A 25,857-nucleotide genomic window follows, 5' to 3' on the forward strand; every position below is an offset into this window, starting at 1 on the left:
GAGGTGTAGTATATTACAGGTGTGCTATATGGAGGTGTAGTATATTACAGGTGTGCTATATGGAGGTGTAGTATATTACAGGTGTGCTATATGGAGGTGTAGTGATGTAGTATATTACAGGTGTGCTATATGGAGGTGTATATTACAGGTGTGCTCTATGGAGGTGTATATTACAGGTGTGCTCTATGGAGGTGTAGTATATTACAGGTGTGCTATATGGAGGTGTAGTATATTACAGGTGTGCTATATGGAGGTGTATATAGTGGTGTAGTATATGGGGGTATAGTGATGTAGTATATTACAGGTGTGCTATATGGAGGTGTATATAGTGGTGTAGTATATGGGGGTATAGTGATGTAGTATATTACAGGTGTGCTATATGGAGGTGTAGTATATTACAGGTGTGCTATATGAAGGTGTATATAGTGGTGTAGTATATGGGGGTATAGTGATGTAGTATATTACAGGTGTGCTATATGGAGGTGTAGTATATTACAGGTGTGCTATATGGAGGTGTAGTATATTACAGGTGTACTATATGGAGGTGTATATTACAGGTGTGCTCTATGGAGGTGTAGTATATTACAGGTGTGCTATATGGAGGTGTAGTATATTACAGGTGTGCTATATGGAGGTGTAGTATATTACAGGTGTGCTATATGGAGGTGTAGTATATTACAGGTGTACTATATGGAGGTGTAGTATATTACAGGTGTACTATATGGAGGTGTATATTACAGGTGTGCTCTATGGAGGTGTAGTATATTACAGGTGTGCTATATGGAGGTGTAGTATATTACAGGTGTGCTATATGGAGGTGTAGTATATTACAGGTGTGCTATATAGGGGTGTAGTGATGTAGTATATTACAGGTGTGCTATATAGGGGTGTAGTGATGTAGTATATTACAGGTGTGCTATATAGTGGTGTAGTGATGTAGTATATTACAGGTGTGCTATATGGAGGTGTAGTATATTACAGGTGTAGTATATAGGGGTGTAGTGATGTAGTATATTACAGGTGTACTATATAGAGTTGTAGTATATTACAGGTGTGCTATATGGAGGTGTAGTATATTACAGGTGTAGTATATGGGGGGTAGTGATGTTGTATATTACAGGTGTACTATATGGAGTTGTAGTATATTACAGGTGTGCTATATAGTGGTGTAGTGATGTAGTATATTACAGGTGTGCTATATGGAGGTGTAGTATATTACAGGTGTAGTATATGGGGGGGTAGTGATGTAGTATATTACAGGTGTATATGGGGGTGTAGTATATTACAGGTGTAGTATATAGGGGTGTAATGATGTAGTATATCGGAGGTGTATTATATAGTGGTGTAGTATAATACAGGTGTATATGGGGGTGTAGTATATTACAGGTGTAGTATATAGGGGTGTAATGATGTAGTATATCGGAGGTGTATTATATAGTGGTGTAGTATAATACAGGTGTATATGGGGGTGTAGTATATTACAGGTGTAGTATATAGGGGTGTAATGATGTAGTATATCGGAGGTGTATTATATAGTGGTGTAGTATAATACAGGTGTATATGGGGGTGTAGTATATTACAGGTGTAGTATATGGGGTGTAGTGATGTAGTATATTACAGGTGTAGTATATAGGGGTGTAATGATGTAGTATATCGGAGGTGTATTATATAGTGGTGTAGTATAATACAGGTGTATATGGGGGTGTAGTATATTACAGGTGTAGTATATAGGGGTGTAATGATGTAGTATATCGGAGGTGTATTATATAGTGGTGTAGTATAATACAGGTGTATATGGGGGTGTAGTATATTACAGGTGTAGTATATAGGGGTGTAGTGGTGTAGTTTATTACAGGTGTAGTATATGGAGGGGGTGTAGTGATGTAGTATATTGGGTAGAACTGAGGTAATTATATTAGTCCGGCCCTCTAAACCAATCCCAATTTCTCATGCGGCCCCATGGGAAAATTAATTGCCCACCCCTGGTTTAGACGTATATATTTGTGTCTCATAAATGTGAACAGTATTTATTGTATGTAACTTTAAACCCTGCAGCTGTCAGTAATGATGTGATAATACTTTATAAGGGACAACAATGTCATTATTCAACCATAAGAGGACGCTGTTTCTCAGCACAGATGAAAGACTGCAATAGGTAGCTCAGATGGGGCGGAGCTACAGGCTGATAAACACAATGACATCACAGGCAGTAGAGCAGCAGCCATCTTGGAAGCGGTTGGCAGTGAATGAGTACAGAGACACAGGACGTGCGGAAGAGGGAAGAGAGAATATTTGCGACTAGAAATCTATCCTCTTGATCAGAGCTGTGACACTGTATCCGTATCCTTACCAGATGGGAGAAGATTGCTGAAAGGATAGGACGTTGCCAAGGAGACGAGCCCCAGTGACCGGCAGTACTGCTCAGCTGTTGGAGAGGCCTCATCTTACTGCGTACTTCAGACATATTGTCCAGAGCAGACCCGGGTCGATAAGATAAGTAAGGCCCACTGCGCCATCACAGTGGGTAACCGTGCACGCACCTCACATCAGTTTGGCGCCAAAATATTTGAGACTCCGGTAGGGCCTGTAGTTAGTTTAGGTAGTCATTGTAACCCCTTCAGGCCACACTTACTGCACAATCACCGTTTGGGACCATTGTTTCTACAACTACAACATCTAATTATTTGCCATTGAGGCTTCTCTGTGGACCACAATGACCTCATACCTGGATGTTGCTAAGACCTATTTTAGGCCAGAGTTGAGCTCATTCAGGAGGGAACTTGTATTGAACAATATATCTGTTTTTTTTATTTGTCTTTATGCTCTTTGCTAAGCAGTCATTGTATATAGTAAGTTGTTTGGTTATTCAAGGTGAATCTTGGGAAGGATCCTCCATACAGGTTGTCCTCTCCTCTGCCCCTATGCAGGTTGTCCTGTCCTCCGCCCCTATGCAGGTTGCCCTGTCCTCCGCCCCTATGCAGGTTGCCCTGTCCTCCGCCCCTATGCAGGTTGCCCTGTCCTCCGCCCCTATGCAGGTTGCCCTGTCCTCCGCCCCTATGCAGGTTGCCCTGTCCTCCGCCCCTATGCAGGTTGCCCTGTCCTCCGCCCCTATGCAGGTTGCCCTCTCCTCCGCCCCTATGCAGGTTGCCCTCTCCTCTGCCTCTATGCAGGTTGCCCTCTCCTCTGCCTCTATGCAGGTTGCCCTCTCCTCCGCCCCTATGCAGGTTGCCCTGTCCTCCGCCCCTATGCAGGTTGCCCTGTCCTCCGCCCCTATGCAGGTTGCCCTGTCCTCCGCCCCTATGCAGGTTGCCCTCTCCTCCGCCCCTATGCAGGTTGCCCTCTCCTCTGCCTCTATGCAGGTTGCCCTCTCCTCCGCCCCTATGCAGGTTGCCCTCTGCTCCGCCCCTATGCAGGTTGCCTTCTGCTCCGCCCCTATGCAGGTTGCCTTCTGCTCCGCCCCTATGCAGGTTGCCCTCTGCTCCGCCCCTATGCAGGTTGCCCTCTGCTCCGCCCCTATGCAGGTTGCCCTCTGCTCCGCCCCTATGCAGGTTGCCCTCTGCTCCGCCCCTATGCAGGTTGCCCTCTGCTCCGCCCCTATGCAGGTTGCCCTCTGCTCCGCCCCTATGCAGGTTGCCCTCTGCTCCGCCCCTATGCAGGTTGCCCTCTGCTCCGCCCCTATGCAGTTTGCCCTCTGCTCCGCCCCTATGCAGTTTGCCCTCTGCTCCGCCCCTATGCAGTTTGCCCTCTGCTCCGCCCCTATGCAGGTTGCCCTCTGCTCCGCCCCTATGCAGGTTGCCCTCTGCTCCGCCCCTATGCAGGTTGCCCTCTGCTCCGCCCCTATGCAGGTTGCCCTCTGCTCCGCCCCTATGCAGGTTGCCCTCTCCTCCGCCCCTATGCAGGTTGCCCTCTCCTCCGCCCCTATGCAGGTTGCCCTCTCCTCCGCCCCTATGCAGGTTGCCCTCTGCTCCGCCCCTATGCAGGTTGCCCTCTGCTCCGCCCCTTTGCAGGTTGCCCTCTGCTCCGCCCCTTTGCAGGTTGCCCTCTGCTCCGTCCCTATGCAGGTTGCCCTCTGCTCCGCCCTGTTTTGCTAATATTTTTAACACTAAGGTTCAGATACGGCTTTAAAGAAGGCAAATAAGTAATTTTATTATAAAGGTTAATGTGAAATACAAACTTAAAGGAAAAGTATGATATTGCGTACACGTTTGTATATTGAACATACAAAGGTTAAGTACAGTTAAATATACTTACATCACCAAGGAGCTTTGGACATCATCTGTCTGGAGGTCAGAGAAGCAGGACATAGACAGAGAACTCCTGGACATCACTGCCCGGACGTCTCACGGAGGCAGCAAACACGAGCTTATGTCTGTGCTATACTTCAGCTGATCTTATAGAGGCTTGAACAATATTACAAGCCTTTGTTAGGTTGGTCTCACAGTTTATTACGCAAATAAGTCTGGTTCGGTCTTGCCAGGGAGAATGAATTTCTATTATTTTCTAAGTCAGTGAAAAAGGTTAACTCTTTCCTCACAATACCCCCTATTGGCGTGATTGATGGACAGGGGGCCATCGAGAAGCTGTGGACTATAGAGAAAGCAGGCTAGCCTCCAGATACTTTCTAAGCCGCGGGTTTGCTCAGGGAGTGTCGTCTCACATCCGTCACCCAGGACTGCCTGCATGCCTCTAGATAGGAGTCTCATCATGATACGCCAAGGTGATTTCTAGAGGAAAGACAGCAGTATTAGGCCTTCTTGCAGTGGCTGGCATGGACCCATATCGATCTCCCCTCAAGTTTGACGGAGGTTGGAGTGGTCAGCTGGACAGTCAAAGGCCCTTCGAATCGTGGCTCAAGGGTCTTTCTCACGTGCTTCTTTAGGTAGACCCGGTCACCAGGCTTTAGAGAGTGGGTTCCTGGAACGGCATCAGGATCAGGTAGAGAAGAGTAGACCCTTTGGTGGGTTTCAGCTAGTCTCTTCTGCAGGGAAACAACATAAGACGTTAGGCTATCACATTGCAGGTGTAACTGCTGTGGGAAGTAGCATCCTAATCTGGGTGCACTACCAAAGAGTATTTCAAAGGGTGAGAGCCTGTGCTTTCCCTGCGGGGTAGTCCTCATAGAGTAAAGAGCTATGGGGAGACATTCTGTCCATGGTCTACCAGTCTCCTCCACTGCCTTGGCTAGTTTGAGCTTTAGAGTGCCATTTAACCTTTCCACTTTCCCTGATGACTGTGGGTGGTGAGGCGTGTGTAAGGCTGACTGAATGCCTAACAGGGCACAGGTGTTCTGGAAAACTTGTCCAGTGAAATGAGTACCTCGGTCTGACTCTATGACTTCAGGGAGTCCAAACCGAGGCACCAGCTCACAGGCCAATTTCTTTGCTGTAATTCGGGCCGTGGCTGAGCTTACAGGATAGGCCTCTGGCCATCATGAGAAGAGGTCTACACAGACAAGTACAAACTCGTAGATGCCATGTTTTGGCAACTGTATATAGTCTATTTGTACTCTTTGAAATGGGGCAAACGTCTTTGGCATGTGTCTTTGCGGGGTTTTAGTTAGCTGGCCTGGATTATGTTGTTGACAGCTGTGACAAGCTTTTATTCTCTGGGAGGCGTATTGTCTGAAGCCGGGGGCTACCCAATAAGGTTGCATCTGGTTCATGATTGAGTTTGTGCTACTGTGTGTGGGATAGTGGAGTACTTGGAAAATGGCAGGGAACCAACTGCGTGGCAGGACGGGAAGTCCGTTTAGGCGCCAAATCCCCTCCACCTTTTCTGCCCCCTTGGCCCGCCATCCGGCCTTTTCTTCCTCAGAGGCGTTTTCTTGTGTCTCAAAGAGGTTCTGCATTTCTTCCTCCGTCGTTGACACTGTTTCCGTCTCCTTCAAAGGGAGTAAGGCTGCTTGTTTTGCTGTTTTATCGGCCAAGCGATTTCCCCTTGCCTCGGGTGTTTGAGCCTTGGTGTGGGCAGCAACCTTTATGATTGCTAGCTGTTTTGGTATCAAGGCTACTTCCATTAGTTTCTTCACTGAGGCTCCATGCCTGATGGGATTTCCTGTTGCTGTGAGGAATCCTCTTATCTGCCAGATAGTGCCAAAATCGTGCACAATGCCGTGTGCATAGGCTGAGTCCGTGTAGATGTTCGCTGTTCGTTCTTCCAGAAACTCAATTGCCCAGATGAGAGCAAGACGTTCTGCTTCTTAAGCAGATATGCGTGGAGGTAGCGGTTGTTTGGCTAGGACTGCATATAGAGTCACTACTGCAAATCCGGTGTGGAACTTGCCTGCTTCATCAGCGTATCTGTTACATCCACAAAAAGTTCAAAGTCTGGATTTGTAAGCGGTGTTGCCTGTATATTGTGAAGGGGCTTTGCCTCATGTTCAATGAGTTGCTGACAATCATGATCAAATGGTGCACTGGTACGTTTGTCACTCTCTTCTGTCCTCTCTTCTCAACTTGTAAAGATCAGCAGATCAGCAAGGTTTAGACTTGTAACTCGAGCAAATGAGATGTTTGGGGGTAGCAACAGCGTGCACTGGAGTCTGACCTGTCTTGCCATGGAGAGGCGTTTCAGCTGCACTTGATTGAGAACAGCACAGATGTCATGGCTGGTAAGGATGGTAGTCGGGAAATCGAGTGAGATTTCAGATGCTTTCTTCAGTATGTTTGAAACTGCTGTAACAGCACGGACACAGGTTGGTGCTGCTTTTGTGACGTTGTCAAGTTGAGAGGAGTAGTACCCGATTATGTGATGTTTGTCCGTCTTCTGGGTGAGTACTCCTACGGCAAATCCTTGAAGCTCTGCTACGAACAGATTAAAGGTGAGATCATAGTTTGGTAGTGCCAGAGCAGGTGCATCAATCACTAGTTCCTTGAGCTTTTGAAAGTTTTGTCGAGCTTCTTCTGTGAGGGAGAAAGGAACATTCTTTGTGCAATCATACAGCGGTTGCATGAGTAGCGATGCATTGGAATCCACTGTCTGCAAAATGATATTAGCCCTAAAAATCCTCTGAGTTGTTTGAGATTTCTAGGAATGCTTGCTTTCCTGATAACTTCTTGTCTGTCCGGGCTGAGGTATTTTTGTCCCGCAGAAAGGCAATGACCCAGGAAAGTGACCCTCGTTTTGCAGAACTGCAATTTATCTCTGCTCGCTTTGCATCCTACTTCTGCCAGAAAGGTAAGAAGACTTATTGAAGCAGTTGTGCATTTTTCTTCACTAGGGCAGCACAGTAGTAAATCATCCACGTACTGGTAGATGTACTGCGAGAGGTAGCGGGAGGGGGGATTGTCTCAGCTGCGGTGGCGTAATTCCAGGCTTGACTGAAACTTTTACTGTAGGCACGGGTAGTGTGCCGAGGTCAGTTTTTGATGTGGACCAGAGTTTTGCAGGAACTTGTAGAAGTATTGGATCCGTGTTTACTTCATGTGTAACTTCAGATTCTGGTTGGTCTTCTATCATCTGGAGAGTGCACAGTATTTCTTCTGGGATATCTTCTGGAATTTGCAGGATAGCAGATCCATCTTCATTGTAGACAATCTGAGCTTGTAGTCTTGATAGTAGATCTGCTCCCACTAGGGCATCTCCACCCAGGGGGGACACTAAGAATTTAGACACGAACATGTATGGTCCCAGTTTCACCTTCAGTGGATGTATTATTGAGATTATCTGGGCTTGCCCATCAACTCCGGATACTACAGTAGCTTCAGAGGAGATGGATCCTTCAGGCACCAGATTGTTGGGGAGTACGGAGCGAGAGGCTCCTGAGTCCACTAAAGCTCTTATTTCCTTGTTGCCAATGTGAAGGGGGACATGTATAAATGGACCTCTGGCATCCCTATCCCGTGCTGCCGCAAGTCAGGCAGTCTTCTCCTCCTGACTCTGGGGTTGGTTTTGAGTGTCCCTCTTCTTCTTTCTACAGTCTCTGATCACATGTCCTCTGACTCCCACAATAGTAGCAGGTCGGTGCCTTCCTTCTTGTACCTTCTGGCTCACCGTCCACTGCTGCTATGACAACTTTCTTGTTGCTCCTTTTATCCTTTGCGTCGGTTTCTAAGCCACTTGCTTTGTTCACTAGAAGATCTATGTCTTCCATGTTTCTCCATTCTGGGCAGCACGCTTTCAATCTTTCTGCCAGAGGTGCATGTATTCCATCCATGAAGGATCTTACCATCAGGCGACGTATCGCACCCGCTTGTAAGTCCAGCCCTTCATCTGCGAATGACTGCATCAATCTGTAGTAAAATGAGCTGACATTCTCCACATGACCTTGATGCACTGGTCCCATTGTGCCCTTAGTTCTTTGCTCCTGGGCGCAGAAGAGATTGAGTCTTATCATAAAATCTTGGCCCGATTCCACATTACGGGTATTGTCCGGAACATGTCCTGTCAGGTGGGCAGTGAGTTTGGCATACAGTTCGGGAGACATTTTAACTCTACACAAACCTTCCATGTCCAACCAAGTGCTTCTGTAGGAGACCTGTATTTGGTTCAGGTAACGTGAAAAACTGACTGGGTTTCTAGTCGGGTCTGGAGCATTTTGCAGGAAAGCCATCTGCTGGGCTGGAGTCCAGGGTACGTAGTCATCATACGTACGAGGAACTGCATCTCTGGGAGCATCTGGGTTTTGTGGATTAACAGGTGGTCTTATCAGGACTCTTCTTTCCACTACGGGATAAAGAGGCACTGGTGCTGTGGCTTGTAGCTTGTGCTGTGGGGCTCCACAGGCTAGGCATGTTTCACTCCAGTCCAGATTTTGTTGGCTACAGTTTGTGCAGGTCCATCCCGGGGATCCTGCTATTTTTGAAGCTGTTCCAGGAGTAGCTGACAGGTACGGAGGAAGCTGCTGTTCCTTATTAGCCTTCTTCCCATGTGTCTGATTCTTCATGATATATCCAACCTTGATCGTGGGCTGTTTTTGCCATGTCAGAAAGAGTTCTGACTAGTTCAGTCCATGATTTATCTGCTATCACTCCTGCTCTAGTAGCTGTTATTGTGTCCCATTTGTTGGGGTCCAATTGATCCTTCCCCTTCAATCCAAATGTCTTAAAAACTTCCTTGGACTGACTGGCTGTTCTTTTGCCATGATAACACGTAATGAGATGTTGCAGGGTGCATCCAGCTCTTCTGTCTTTTGATATTCCTTGCCCCATTCTTCGTCTATCTTCTTCAGCTTTTAGACCCTTGAACGTCCTTTGGACTAAACCTACCTATCCTGGAGATACTCAGAGACTAACTCCTTTTGTATTCCTACCTAAGGTGAGGTCTAGAACCACCTTTCCTGGAGATACTCAGAGACTAACTATTTTTGTATTCCTACTGAAAGGTGGTGTCCTAACTTCAGAGGGGGCTGAGAATGTTGAATGGCGCTGGGTTACCCTTCTTGTACCAAAGGTACACTCTATATCCGATAGCAATGGCAAACAGGGCTATTCCCACTAACACTAGGGCAGTGAATATCACATCCATTGGACAGAGCAGGTACACTATTCCCTTTCAACACTCACTGATGTATGGGATCTATAACAACCAGCAAAGACAACAGCACAGAAGCAAAGCGCAGGAGAGCAGACACGCGACACATGGAGAGGCAGAGAAACACAAAGAAACAAACAACCAACCAACCAAGGCACAGAAAACATCAGCTGGTAAGGCTCTCTCAGAGTTCAGTAGAAACCCGCTAATAACCCAGTTTCTACTCACAGTGTACCATTTTGCGCGTTGAGGAGAGGGGAGATCAGATGTGGGGAGCATAAAGAGAAGAATAAGGTTCAACTCTTACCTGGCCAGGTGTTTCTGGTCCCCACGTCTGGTCACCTCCTCCTCTGAATGGCAAGACAGTCCACTGCGTCCTGGGATTAGAAACACGGGTCCCTGCTTTTCGGGCGCCAGATAATGTTAGGTTGGTCTCACAGTTTATTACGCAAATAAGTCTGGTTCGGTCTTGCCAGGGAGAATGAATTTCTATTATTTTCTAAGTCAGTGAAAAAGGTTAACTCTTTCCTCACAATAACGTGAGGAAACTCCTATCGAGAGGCATGCAGGCAGTCCTGTTTTGCCCCTCTGCTCCGCCCCTATGCAGGTTGCCCTCTGCTCCGCCCCTATGCAGGTTGCCCTCTGCTCCGCCCCTATGCAGGTTGCCCTCTGCTCCGCCCCTATGCAGGTTGCCCTCTGCTCCGCCCCTATGCAGGTTGCCCTCTGCTCCGCCCATATGCAGGTTGCCCTCTGCTCCGCCCCTATGCAGGTTGCCCTCTGCTCCGCCCCTATGCAGGTTGCCCTCTGCTCCGCCCCTATGCAGGTTGCCCTCTGCTCCGCCCCTATGCAGGTTGCCCTCTGCTCCGCCCCTATGCAGGTTGCCCTCTGCTCCGCCCCTATGCAGGTTGCCCTCTGCTCCGCCCCTATGCAGGTTGCCCTCTGCTCCGCCCCTATGCAGGTTGCCCTCTGCTCCGCCCCTATGCAGGTTGCCCTCTGCTCCGCCCCTATGCAGGTTGCCCTCTGCTCCGCCCCTATGCAGGTTGCCCTCTGCTCCGCCCCTATGCAGGTTGCCCTCTGCTCCGCCCCTATGCAGGTTGCCCTCTGCTCCGCCCCTATGCAGGTTGCCCTCTGCTCCGCCCCTATGCAGGTTGCCCTCTGCTCCGCCCCTATGCAGGTTGCCCTCTGCTCCGCCCCTATGCAGGTTGCCCTCTGCTCCGCCCCTATGCAGGTTGCCCTCTGCTCCGCCCCTATGCAGGTTGCCCTCTGCTCCGCCCCTATGCAGGTTGCCCTCTGCTCCGCCCCTATGCAGGTTGCCCTCTGCTCCGCCCCTATGCAGGTTGCCCTCTCCTCCGCCCCTATGCAGGTTGCCCTCTGCTCCGCCCCTATGCAGGTTGCCCTCTGCTCCGCCCCTATGCAGGTTGCCCTCTCCTCCGCCCCTATGCAGGTTGCCCTCTCCTCCGCCCCTATGCAGGTTGCCCTCTGCTCCGCCCCTATGCAGGTTGTCCTCTGCTCCTCCCCTATGCAGGTTGCCCTCTGCTCCGCCCCTTTGCAGGTTGCCCTCTGCTCCGCCCCTTTGCAGGTTGCCCTCTGCTCCGCCCCTTTGCAGGTTGCCCTCTGCTCCGCCCCTATGCAGGTTTCCCTCTGCTCCGCCCTGTTTTGCTAATATTTTTAACACTAAGGTTCAGATACGGCTTTAAAGAAGGCAAATAAGTAATTTTATTATAAAGGTTAATGTGAAATACAAACTTAAAGGAAAAGTATGATATTGCGTACACGTTTGTATATTGAACATACAAAGGTTAAGTACAGTTAAATATACTTACATCACCAAGGAGCTTTGGACATCATCTGTCTGGAAGTCAGAGAAGCAGGACATAGACAGAGAACTCCTGGACATCACTGCCCGGACGTCTCACGGAGGCAGCAAACACGAGCTTATGTCTGTGCTATACTTCAGCTGATCTTATAGAGGCTTGAACAATATTACAAGCCTTAAAGTTAATGTGTTGTAGTCTTATTGATCCATGCCCTTTGATGGCCAGTCATTGGGCATAGATGAATCAGAGGTACACCACACATCAGACAATGGGGTAATAAACCCACAGACATTCAAATCTCCCAAGAATACACATCAGGTATTTGAGATAGGTAAATGGATATATTGTCTGTCTGTGTATATAGCAAACACATAAAACATCAGATTGTGAACTAAATAGATCAGAGTTTCTATTTCAATGGATAGCAAACACACAAAACCATCAGATATTTGATGTAAGTAAATCATAAGGTTTCTGTTACAATGGTATATTGTCTGTCTGTATATTCAAGACAAGAAGTAACAAGGCACTCCCAAAGTGTGATGAAAAAGTGTATTTATTGTGCTTGAAGGACGTTTTCGGTCCAAATTGGACCTTCCTCAGTAGCACTAAGCATAAAAATAAAATACAAAAAATAAATAACATAGATACAAACGGTGTATATAACACTGAGGGCAAACAAAATAGTTACATGTACAGTGTACATTGCAATATTCAAATTCATATTCTTTGATAGAAAAAATCTCATACATATATTCATTTCATATATGTGACAATTTATACATTATTCTGTGATAAATAAATTTCATATTGACTCAGACTTTTTTTGAAGATAAAACATGAAATGAAGAGAAAAGGAGTAAAAATGGAGAAAGAGAAGAGGAGCCAAAGGGAAGAGAAGTTGGTTTGTATAGGGTTAATGGAAAGAGGATGTGTGATAAATGTCTTTAACAGTGAATGAGTGTGGTGGCAGGGAGAGACCGATTGATAGCATATGTATATAGTCATCAGGGGTGTAGGATGTGATAATATGATTACAGAGTAGGGTAAGATAGTATGAACACAAGCGCTATGTGTGGGAAAAGGTCATATAGGAATTGTAAGTATAGTGTAAATGAAAGTGAAAGACTGGATATGAGTAGTCTGAGAGAGAGGGAAAGGATTTATTGAATAGTCTGTGAAGAGGTAAATAGCCGTCAGACAGAAAGAGCTTCATACGTATATTAATTTCACAGATGTGGCAATTTGTACATTATTCTGTGACAAACAGATTTCATAAGGCTCAGAGATTTACTGGAAAAATATGACATAAAAATGAAAAAACAAGGAGTGAGAGAAAAGAAAAGAAAAAGAGAAAAAGAAGAATCAAGAGAAAAACGGGGGAATGTTGGTTTGTACAGGGTTAATGGAGAGAGGGAGGAGGAGGTATAGTGGATGTCCATATGAGTAAATGAGAATGGTAGCAGGGAAAGATCTGTGGGTAGTATGTGTGTATTACCATCAGGGGTGTAGGATGTGATAGTGTGATTACAGAGTAAAGAGAATTGGTATGAACGTAAGCGCTGTGTGTGAGAGAATGTTATGTAAGAATTGTAAGCATTGTGTGAATGAAAGTGAATGACTGGATATGAGTATTAAGAAGGAGAGGGAAGGGATTTACAGGACAGTCTTGTAACGAGGTAAATAGCCATCAGAGGAGTATAGAGGAGGCTGAGAGGATTAAGTGAAACATGACAGGAACAACAAGTGAGGACGCCGAGGTGCTTACCAAATGTGAGGAGAGATGTGGCATGGACTGCGGGCGCGGAATCCACCGCTGCATGGGGGCTGCCATGACAGTGGCCGATGGGGCCGGGCTAAATAAGGGCGGCAATCAGTCCAGGCAGTTCTGGTGTGGGATCACGCGTGCGCAGTAGGGGCAGACAGCTCAGTGAGTTAATCACAGGACGCATGCGTGAAGTCATTGAAGGTGCAGAGGCTTGTGCCAGGAGGAGGACAATGCATGTGTCAGAAATGCACATGGAGTAGGAATAGGGGACATGGAGCATGCGTGGAACTTACAGGGCTAGTAAATTGCAAATGAAACAACTGTGCTGGATGTGCGCACAGTGTTATCTGGGGAAGATTAGATTGCGCCTGTGTTGGTGATTTATAGTGAGCAGATTATAGAAACACTGCGTGCCGGGTCTCCATACTAGCTGATATGGGTGAGGACCTGTGATGGTGGTCGTAGAAGAGCAAAATAGGAGAACAACAGGAGCCACAGGATGAGATCAGTATTTTTTCTAAAAGAAAGAGAAAAAGAGTTAGAGAATATTCATACACATTATGGTTGAACAATAAACATTAATTATGTAAAAATACAAAACAGAGATTCATGAAAAAGATCATAAAAAGGATTGAAGGTCATATTCCCTATTTAAACCTTTAGGGGCTAGGGTGCTGAGCTCATGGATCCAATAGGCTTCTCTTTTTTTGAGAGTTTTAATCACATCACCCCCTCTCCTGGGACTGTCTATATGGTCAATGACTTTTGAGCTGTGAGATGGTATGTCTGGCAGATTTGAAATGATGAGGAATGGGTAAGAGAAGATTTTCGCATCTGATGGTAGATTTGTGTTTAGATATTCGATCTCCAATGTGTTGGGTGGTTTCGCCCACGTATAAGAGACCACATGGACATTTAATAATGTAGATTACGTTCGTCGATTTACACGTATAGAAATTGTGTACAGGATATTGCCTTCCATTGTGCGGGTTGTAAAAACTGTCGCCCTTTTGGACGTTGTTACATTGAGGACAACTGAGGCAAGGAAAGGTGCCAAATTTAGGTGTACCTAGGAATCTTTGTTTGGGAGTTTTTTGGATAGGACCCACATCTGCTCTAATAAGTTTATCCTTAATATTCGGTGGTCTTTTGTAACAGGGTAAAAAAGGTGTCCTAAACTCGGGAATGTTGGGGTATCCTTGTGTCAAAATATGCCAGTTTTTACGTATGGTTTTATGGATCTTGAAGGAGAAGGGGTGAAACGTGTGCGGAAAGGGTATTCGTTTCTCTTTATTCTCACTAGTATCAATGACATGGTGTCGGCTGCTTTCTAGTAGTGATAATGGATAACCCCTATTAGAGAATTTATTCTGCATCTCTTGTAGTCTTAAATCCAACGTGTCCTTGTCAGATACTATCCTTTTAACCCTCTGGAACTGGGAAATGGGGATAGATTTTTTTACGGACATAGGGTGATGGCTGGAAAAATGTAGCAGGGTGTTTTTGTCAGTATTTTTGGTGAAAAGATCAGTGGATAAAATCCCCTCGGTGTCCTTCAGGACAGTGGTGTCCAAGAAATTGATTTTTTGTAGATCATATTGCAGGGTGAAGTGCAAACCAGGCCAAGTGGTGTTCAACTGATCAAAAAACTCGTGAAGGGCTCCAATGGGACCCTCCCAAACGCAAAAGACGTCGTCTATGTACCTTTTCCAAATCGGACAGAATTTCTGAAATAGTGGATTAGGGTAAACCACCTCGTCCTCGAATTTTGTCATGTAACTATTTGCGTAAGGGGGGGCCACATTAGAGCCCATCGCGGTACCCTGTGTCTGAAGGTAATAATTGTCACCAAAGAGAAAATAGTTTTCTTTCAAAACTAATGTCAATAAATCTACACATAAAGAAATCACAGATTGATCGAACTTATGTTGAGTAAGAAGGTCCTGGATTGCAATAATGCCAGTATCATGTGGTATACTAGTGTAGAGACTAGCTACATCCATAGTTACTAATAATGACTCTTTCTTTATCCGTCCTAATCCCTTGATGACTTGTAGGAACATACCAGTGTCGAGAAGGAAGGATTGGGTGGTCTTAATTAAAGGGGTAAGGATTTTCTCTAAGAAGATAGATAAGGGAGAGAGAATAGAATCTGATCCTGCCACTATAGGTCTGCCTGGTGGGTTATCAAGTCGTTTATGTACTTTAGGGAGTATATACAGAACCGGTGTGATGGGGTTAGATTTGGTGAGAAAATCAACCGTCTTGGAATCAATGGTACCCAGATGTAAGTGATGTAAAAGAGTATTCTCAATTTTTTTGGTCAGTGATGGTAGGGGGCTATGAGTTAGTTTTTTATATACTTGATCGTCGCTGAGTTGTCGGTCTATCTCCTTAATGTAGTCAACTTTATTCATTATAACAACCGCTCCGCCCTTATCTGCTGGTTTTATAATAAGGTCTTTGTCATTAGACAGGTCATTTAGTGCTTGGCGGTCTAATGGGGAAAGATTATTATGATAATAAAATTTACCAATACCAATATCATGTCGTAATTGTTGGAAATCAGATTTCACAAAATCAATAAAGGTTTCAACAGGTGAGGAACCAAGAGGAGGACGATATGTGCTCTTGGATTTTAAACCCAAATCGGTAACGGAAATGATAGACTGTTTAACCGGAGTGGCAGTCGAAAAAGGCTTACCATCAAAATGAGTTTTAATTCTCAGGTTTCTAAAGAACCGTTGTAGGTCCATGTCTAACTCAAAGGTATTGAGTTTAGCGGTTGGACAAAACGATAAGCCCTTTTGCAAAACTGCCAGTTGTGTGGTACTAAGAATTTTAGAGGACAGGTTTATCACTAAGGATTCTTTACCTGTGATCTGGTGGTTCTGAGGGTATCGAAACCTTCTGCACTGCCCGCCACGTCTTGTCTTTTTCTTCGTCCTGAATGACCGCCTCTTGGGCCTAAAAAAGGAACTTGGTTGCTTGTGGATGGGCCCCTGCGCTCGCTGTCTGTGCTGGAGTTGGAATGTTCTGAAAAAGACCGTCTGGATTGATAGCGGAATTTTGTTGAAGAGTAGTTGTCCTGCCATCTGTAGACCCTCCCTTGACTGTAGTCATCCGCGTCACGGATGAATTTGTTACGTTTGCGAATTTCAAGATCCTTCCTATGTTGTTCTAGGTTACTCTGAATCTTCTGTCTGAAGTTGTTGAACTCTTCCACTGTGGCACTTGCTGTCTCCAATTGTGCTTCAATGTTTCTTATACGTTCTTTGGTTTTGTTAATATCTCTTTGTAGGTAGTCAACCGTTAGTGTCATAAGGTCCAATGAACATTTGTTCAAGATCTGTTCAAATCTTTTCTTGTATTCAATATCCTCACTAAAGATAGTGGGACGTAGGGAAACCCGGAGTCCCCGGGGTATCCTCTGAGCCTTTAAGTACTCTGTAAGAGTGGCACAATGAAGTTCAAAGTTGATGAGATGACGTGATTCCTTTTCGAATTCTTTTCCTTTGGCCTCCTTTGGAGGGAGCAATAGGAAATCGCCAGAAATAGTAGTTTGCGATATGATTGTAGAAGTTTCCTCAGTGTTATAGGAAAACGTATTTGACATACTTGCTAGGAGTGCTCATTCAAAGGTACCATAGATATGAAGAAGAAAACGGCACTTCCTTCGTATATATTTTCAAAAGATGTTGGGGTGCACTTCAGGTTCCAAAGCCATACAACAAGAAGTAACAAGGCACTCCCAAAGTGTGATGAAAAAGTGTATTTATTGTGCTTGAAGAACGTTTTCGGTCCAAATTGGACCTTCCTCAGTAGCACTAAGCATAAAAATAAAATACAAAAAATAAATAACATAGATACAAACGGTGTATATAACACTGAGGGCAAACAAAATAGTTACATGTACAGTGTACATTGCAATATTCAAATTCATATTCTTTGATAGAAAAAATCTCATACATATATTCATTTCATATATGTGACAATTTATACATTATTCTGTGATAAATAAATTTCATATTGACTCAGACTTTTTTTGAAGATAAAACATGAAATGAAGAGAAAAGGAGTAAAAATGGAGAAAGAGAAGAGGAGCCAAAGGGAAGAGAAGTTGGTTTGTATAGGGTTAATGGAAAGAGGATGTGTGATAAATGTCTTTAACAGTGAATGAGTGTGGTGGCAGGGAGAGACCGATTGATAGCATATGTATATAGTCATCAGGGGTGTAGGATGTGATAATATGATTACAGAGTAGGGTAAGATAGTATGAACACAAGCGCTATGTGTGGGAAAAGGTCATATAGGAATTGTAAGTATAGTGTAAATGAAAGTGAAAGACTGGATATGAGTAGTCTGAGAGAGAGGGAAAGGATTTATTGAATAGTCTGTGAAGAGGTAAATAGCCGTCAGACAGAAAGAGCTTCATACGTATATTAATTTCACAGATGTGGCAATTTGTACATTATTCTGTGACAAACAGATTTCATAAGGCTCAGAGATTTACTGGAAAAATATGACATAAAAATGAAAAAACAAGGAGTGAGAGAAAAGAAAAGAAAAAGAGAAAAAGAAGAATCAAGAGAAAAACGGGGGAATGTTGGTTTGTACAGGGTTAATGGAGAGAGGGAGGAGGAGGTATAGTGGATGTCCATATGAGTAAATGAGAATGGTAGCAGGGAAAGATCTGTGGGTAGTATGTGTGTATTACCATCAGGGGTGTAGGATGTGATAGTGTGATTACAGAGTAAAGAGAATTGGTATGAACGTAAGCGCTGTGTGTGAGAGAATGTTATGTAAGAATTGTAAGCATTGTGTGAATGAAAGTGAATGACTGGATATGAGTATTAAGAAGGAGAGGGAAGGGATTTACAGGACAGTCTTGTAACGAGGTAAATAGCCATCAGAGGAGTATAGAGGAGGCTGAGAGGATTAAGTGAAACATGACCGGAACAACAAGTGAGGACGCCGAGGTGCTTACCAAATGTGAGGAGAGATGTGGCATGGACTGCGGGCGCGGAATCCACCGCTGCATGGGGGCTGCCATGACAGTGGCCGATGGGGCCGGGCTAAGTTCCACGCATGCTCCATGTCCCCTATTCCTACTCCATGTGCATTTCTGACACATGCATTGTCCTCCTCCTGGCACAAGCCTCTGCACCTTCAATGACTTCACGCATGCGTCCTGTGATTAACTCACTGAGCTGTCTGCCCCTACTGCGCACGCGTGATCCCACACCAGAACTGCCTGGACTGATTGCCGCCCTTATTTAGCCCGGCCCCATCGGCCACTGTCATGGCAGCCCCCATGCAGCGGTGGATTCCGCGCCCGCAGTCCATCATCCAGGTATGAGGTCATTGTGGTCCACAGAGAAGCCTCAATGGCAAATAATTAGATGTTGTAGTTGTAGAAATAATGGTCCCAAACGGTGATTGTGCAGTAAGTGTGGCCTGAAGGGGTTACAATGACTACCTAAACTAACTACAGGCCCTACCGGAGTCTCAAATATTTTGGCGCCAAACTGATGTGAGGTGCGTGCACGGTTACCCACTGCGATGGCGCAGTGGGCCTTACTTATCTTATCGACCCGGGTCTGCTCTGGACAATATGTCTGAAGTACGCAGTAAGATGAGGCCTCTCCAGCAGCTGAGCAGTACTGCTGGTCACTGGGGCTCGTCTCCTTGGCAACGTCCTATCCTTTCAGCAATCTTCTCCCATCTGGTAAGGATACGGATACAGTGTCACAGCTCTGATCAAGAGGATAGATTTCTAGTCGCAAATATTCTCTCTTCCCTCTTCCGCACGTCCTCTGTCTCTGTACTCATTCACTGCCAACCGCTTCCAAGATGGCTGCTGCTCTACTGCCTGTGATGTCATTGTGTTTATCAGCCTGTAGCTCCGCCCCATCTGAGCTACCTATTGCAGTCTTTCATCTGTGCTGAGAAACAGCGTCCTCTTATGGTGGAATAATGACATTGTTGTCCCTTATAAAGTATTATCACATCATTACTGACAGCTGCAGGGTTTAAAGTTACATACAATAAATACTGTTCACATTTATGAGACACAAATATATACGTCTAAACCAGGGGTGGGCAATTAATTTTCCCATGGGGCCGCATGAGAAATTGGGATTGGTTTAGAGGGCCGGACTAATATAATTACCTCAGTTCTACCCAATATACTACATCACTACACCCCCTCCATATACTACACCTGTAATAAACTACACCACTACACCCCTATATACTACACCTGTAATATACTACACCCCCATATACACCTGTATTATACTACACCACTACACCTCCGATATACTACATCATTACACCCCTATATACTACACCTGTAATATACTACATCACTACCCCCCATATACTACACCTGTAATATACTACACCTCCATATAGTACACCTGTAATATACAACATCACTACACCCCTATATACACCTGTAATATACTACACCTCCATATAGCACACCTGTAATATACTACAACTCCATATAGTACACCTGTAATATACAACATCACTACACCCCTATATACACCTGTAATATACTACACCTCCATATAGCACACCTGTAATATACTACAACTCTATATAGTACACCTGTAATATACTACATCACTACACCCCTATATACACCTGTAATATACAACATCACTACACCCCTATATACTACACCTGTAATATACTACACCTCCATATAGCACACCTGTAATATACTACATCACTACACCACTATATAGCACACCTGTAATATACTACATCACTACACCCCTATATAGCACACCTGTAATATACTACACCTCCATATAGCACACCTGTAATATACTACACCTCCATATAGCACACCTGTAATATACTACACCTCCATATAGCACACCTGTAATATACTACACCTCCATAGAGCACACCTGTAATATACACCTCCATATAGTACACCTGTAATATACTACACCTCCATATAGCACACCTGTAATATACTACACCTCCATATAGCACACCTGTAATATACTACACCTCCATATAGCACACCTGTAATATACTACACCTCCATAGAGCACACCTGTAATATACACCTCCATATAGTACACCTGTAATATACTACACCTCCATATAGCACACCTGTAATATACTACACCTCCATATAGCACACCTGTAATATACTACATCACTATACCCCCATATACTACACCACTATATACACCTCCATATAGCACACCTGTAATATACTACATCACTATACCCCCATATACTACACCACTATATACACCTTCATATAGCACACCTGTAATATACTACATCACTATACCCCCATATACTACACCACTATATACACCTTCATATAGCACACCTGTAATATACTACACCTCCATATAGCACACCTGTAATATACTACATCACTATACCCCCATATACTACACCACTATATACACCTCCATATAGCACACCTGTAATATACTACATCACTATACCCCCATATACTACACCACTATATACACCTCCATATAGCACACCTGTAATATACTACACCTCCATATAGCACACCTGTAATATACTACACCTCCATAGAGCACACCTGTAATATACACCTCCATAGAGCACACCTGTAATATACACCTCCATATAGCACACCTGTAATATACTACATCACTACACCTCCATATAGCACACCTGTAATATACTACACCTCCATATAGCACACCTGTAATATACTACACCTCCATATAGCACACCTGTAATATACTACACCTCCATATAGTACACCTGTAATATACTACACCTCCATAGAGCACACCTGTAATATCATCACTATACCCCCATATACTACACCACTATATACACCTCCATATAGCACACCTGTAATATACTACATCACTATACCCCCATATACTACACCACTATATACACCTTCATATAGCACACCTGTAATATACTACATCACTATACCCCCATATACTACACCACTATATACACCTTCATATAGCACACCTGTAATATACTACACCTCCATATAGCACACCTGTAATATACTACATCACTATACCCCCATATACTACACCACTATATACACCTCCATATAGCACACCTGTAATATACTACATCACTATACCCCCATATACTACACCACTATATACACCTCCATATAGCACACCTGTAATATACTACACCTCCATATAGCACACCTGTAATATACTACACCTCCATAGAGCACACCTGTAATATACACCTCCATAGAGCACACCTGTAATATACACCTCCATATAGCACACCTGTAATATACTACATCACTACACCTCCATATAGCACACCTGTAATATACTACACCTCCATATAGCACACCTGTAATATACTACACCTCCATATAGCACACCTGTAATATACTACATCACTATACCCCCATATACTACACCACTATATACACCTCCATATAGCACACCTGTAATATACAACATCACTACCCCCCATATACTACACCACTATATACACCTCCATATAGCACACCTGTAATATACTACATCACTACCCCCCATATACTACACCACTATATACACCTCCATATAGCACACCTGTAATATACTACATCACTATACCCCCATATACTACACCACTATATACACCTCCATATAGCACACCTGTAATATACTACATCACTATACCCCCATATACTACACCACTATATACACCTCCATATAGCACACCTGTAATATACTACATCACTATACCCCCATATACTACACCACTATATACACCTCCATATAGCACACCTGTAATATACTACATCACTATACCCCCATATACTACACCACTATATACACCTTCATATAGCACACCTGTAATATACTACATCACTATACCCCCATATACTACACCACTATATACACCTTCATATAGCACACCTGTAATATACTAAACCCCAATATGTCACACACACTACACCCCATACAGCCTGCACCCCCATGTCACACACACTACACCCCCATATGTCACACACCATGCCCACATATCTCACCCTGCCTGTACCCCAACTTACCCCTCTCAAACACTCTGCACCCCTTCACATCCTTCTGTCAGTCTGCAGCCCTCATATGCCACTCACCCTGCAGCTCCATCTTCCCACATATGCACTCACCCTGCACCCCCCTCCCCCTCATGTCCCCTCTTTTCTCATTACCAGTCATCATGTGTCCACATCTCCTTCAGGATTCAGTATCTTGCTTTCTGCCCGGCCTCCTGTGTCTCCTCCCACACAGTCACATGGGCGTGACATCATCGCAGGTCCTGCAAGATGAATTATTCCGTCTGCTGTGCTGCTCCTTCTCCTGCAGGGCGGGCGGGAACTTTTGAAATGACACACGCAGCGCAGTACTGACAACGTCAGAGCGCGCGCGTGTGTCACTGACAATTAGTGCCGGCAGGGAACAGAGGAAAGACTCCTGCGTTCCGCTGCCTGCACTGACTGTGCGGACCTGCACAGGATCTCTCCCTGCTCGGCACGCTGCAGCCCGGCTCCACTGCACCGGCTGAAGACGGGCGGGCCGGTCACAGAGAGCAGGCGGGCCGGATGTGGCCCGCGGGCCGCCCCTTGCCCAGGTCTGGTCTAAACTATGCTTGTGAGGTGATACAGGGTCTTGCCATGCACATCTTTAACCAGGTACATATTTCTGGCCATGAACAATGGGAGCTGTTTCACCATCTCACACGCAGGCAGCCGGCGGGCCTCCAGCATGGACGCGCAGGCAGCCGGCGGGCCTCCAGCATGGACGCGCAGGCAGCCGGCGGGCCTCCAGCATGGACGCGCAGGCAGCCGGCGGGCCTCCAGCATGGACGCGCAGGCAGCCGGCGGGCCTCCAGCATGGACGCGCAGGCAGCCGGCGGGCCTCCAGCATGGACGCGCAGGCAGCCGGCGGGCCTCCAGCATGGACGTGCAGGCAGCCGGCGAGCCTCCAGCACGGAGAGGCAGGCAGCCGGCGGGCCCCAAGCACGGAGACGCAGGCAGCCGGCGGGCTTGCAGCACGGAGACGCAGGCAGCCGGCGGGCATCCAGCACGGAGACGCAGGCAGCCGGCGGGCTTGCAGCACGGAGACGCAGGCAGCCGGCGGGCCTCCAGCACGGAGACGCAGGCAGCCGGCGGGCCTCCAGCACGGAGACGCAGGCAGCCACAGTGAGGTCGGCCGCCCGCCTTCACAGACAGGCGGCGGGCCGCCCGCACAGACAGGCGGCGGGGGGCGCCCGCACAGTCGGCGGAGGGCGCCCGCACAGACAGGCGGCGGGGGGCGCCCGCACAGACAGGCGGCGGGGGGCGCCCGCACAGACAGGCGGCGGGCCGCCCGTACAGACAGGAGGCGGGCCGACCGCACAGAGAGGCGGCGGGCCGACCGCACAGAGAGGCGGCGGGCCGACCGCACAGACAGGCGGCGGAGGGCGCCTGCACAGAGAGGCGGCCGGTCGACCGCACAGAGAGGCGGCCGGCCGACCGCACAGAGAGGCTCCGGCCGGGGGGGGGGGGGGGAGGGAGGGGAATCAGTGCTGGGGAGATTATGTTTACATACCTTAGCAGCAGCACAGAGCAGACAGAGACTAGTTTCGGGCAGTGCGCTCCTCTCTGTTATGCCACGTCACGTGTTAGGATGGTAGGAGGGAAAAGCAGGGAGGCGGGGAGAGAGTGGGTGGGCGGAGCCCGGGAGACGGCCGTCCCGTCCGTGGCAACGGGACAAACAATGCAAAGCGTGATAGTCCCGCTGTATCCGGGACGGTTGGGAGGTATGATATAGCTCTGGTGAGGAGAGGGCTGCTGGGGCATAAATATCTGGTGGGAGGGGGCTGGAGGCATACAGAGCTGGGGAGTGCTGGGGGGTATATAGATCTGGTGGGGTGACTGAGGGGTATACAAATCTGGTGTGGGGGCTGGGGGACATACAAATCTGGTGAGGGGGGTGGCTGGAGGCATATAGCTCTGGTGAGGAGAGGGCTGCTGGGGCATACATATCTGGTGGGAGGGGGCTGGAGGCATACAGAGCTGGGGTGTGCTGGGGGGTATATAGATCTGGTGGGGTGACTGAGGGGTATACAAATCTGGTGTGGGGGCTGGGGGACATACAAATCTGGTGAGGGGGGTGGCTGGAGGCATATAGCTCTGGTGAGGAGAGGGCTGCTGGGGCATACATATCTGGTGGGAGGGGGCTGGAGGCATACAGAGCTGGGGAGTGCTGGGGGGTATATAGATCTGGTGGGGTGACTGAGGGGTATACAAATCTGGTGTGGGGGCTGGGGGACATACAAATCTGGTGAGGGGGGTGGCTGGAGGCATATAGCTCTGGTGAGGAGAGGGCTGCTGGGGCATACATATCTGGTGGGAGGGGGCTGGAGGCATACAGAGCTGGGGTGTGCTGGGGGGCATATAGATCTGGTGGGGGGGCATACAAATTTGGTGAGGGGGCCATACAGATGTGGTGAGGGGGTGACTGGAAGCATATAGCTTTGGGTAGGTAGGGGGGGGGTTACAGCATTCCTTGGTGTTCAGCTCCTCTTCCTGCAGTCTTTATCTGTGGACAGAGCTCAGCATGTTGCTTGGTAGCTCCGCCCACAGATGCACTTCCGTACACAAACAGCCCAGCAGTGAGCAGTGAGTGCACGCTGAGCTGCAGATTTAAAGTGCCGGCAGCCAGAGTGCTGCTGCCGCCCACCCATAACAGCGGCAGCACAGAGCCAGAGCAGTGAAGCAGCGCTCGGCTCTGCTCTGCTCATGTGCATTAGGAGGGGGAGAAAGTCAGACTGGGAGAGAGCGGGTGGACGGAGCCACGGGCGGGACAAAAAGCCTCACGATCGTGACACCGGGACACCCGCTGAAATCCGGTACAGTCCCGCTGTATCCGGGACGGTTGGGAGGTATGCCAACACTGCTGACCCCCCAACGCCTGCCCTCCCCACCAAGGACAGAGAACAGGCGGCTTATCTGCTACACGACACTCGTGTTCGCGGGTGCAGGGAAGACACATCACAGCCGTCATATATTGGGTACACAGGCAGTAACAGAAGATTCCTGGAGCAATGTAAGGTCGAGCCGGCACAGAGCCCCCCCATTCCTCCTGCCTGTGACGTACGACTATGTAGAGGTCACACGTCACCAAAGAGAGATCTTCGCAGCTTCCTGGGTACACGCTAATGGCTGCCGCTTGTAGAACAGCGTGCAGCCGCCTCCTGCAGATGAGGGGAATCTATTTTACAGAAAAAACTATTGCCAACTACACCAATAACCACAACAACCATATGATGCCTCTTATTGCATAGATTCAATATAAACACCAAAAAGGAAAATGCAGGCCATATAATATATAACACATCATCTTTATTAACAATAATCGTTAAAACCACATAACAATAATGGATCAGCCCAAGAGGGACGGATGGAATAATGGGGATCGCCGGGCACTTGTTATACTATTATAAATGGAAAACCATATATGGATGGTATGAAATGCTATTCTGTTTCAAAAATCATTAATGACTGCAAACCTTTCCTTAATAATAACCATTAAATAATGTATAAGTAGTAGCAAGGGTATGGTTTGCAGTGACATAAATTACTTAATGCAACATAACATTACCAAAGTCCAAAAATTAGGCTGCCACGACCTCCCACAGACACACTGACGCGCGTTTCGCACTTAACCGTGCTTCGTCCAGGAGACAATAGAAAAAACTATTGTCCAAGTGTCAGATGCGATCGATCGGACGTCACGTGGTCCCGGAGGCAGAAAATTGTGATCAGCATCACAATCAGTGCTG

The sequence above is a fragment of the Anomaloglossus baeobatrachus genome, chromosome 12 (genome assembly GCF_048569485.1).
Source record: "Anomaloglossus baeobatrachus isolate aAnoBae1 chromosome 12, aAnoBae1.hap1, whole genome shotgun sequence".
Lineage (NCBI taxonomy): Eukaryota > Metazoa > Chordata > Amphibia > Anura > Aromobatidae > Anomaloglossus > Anomaloglossus baeobatrachus.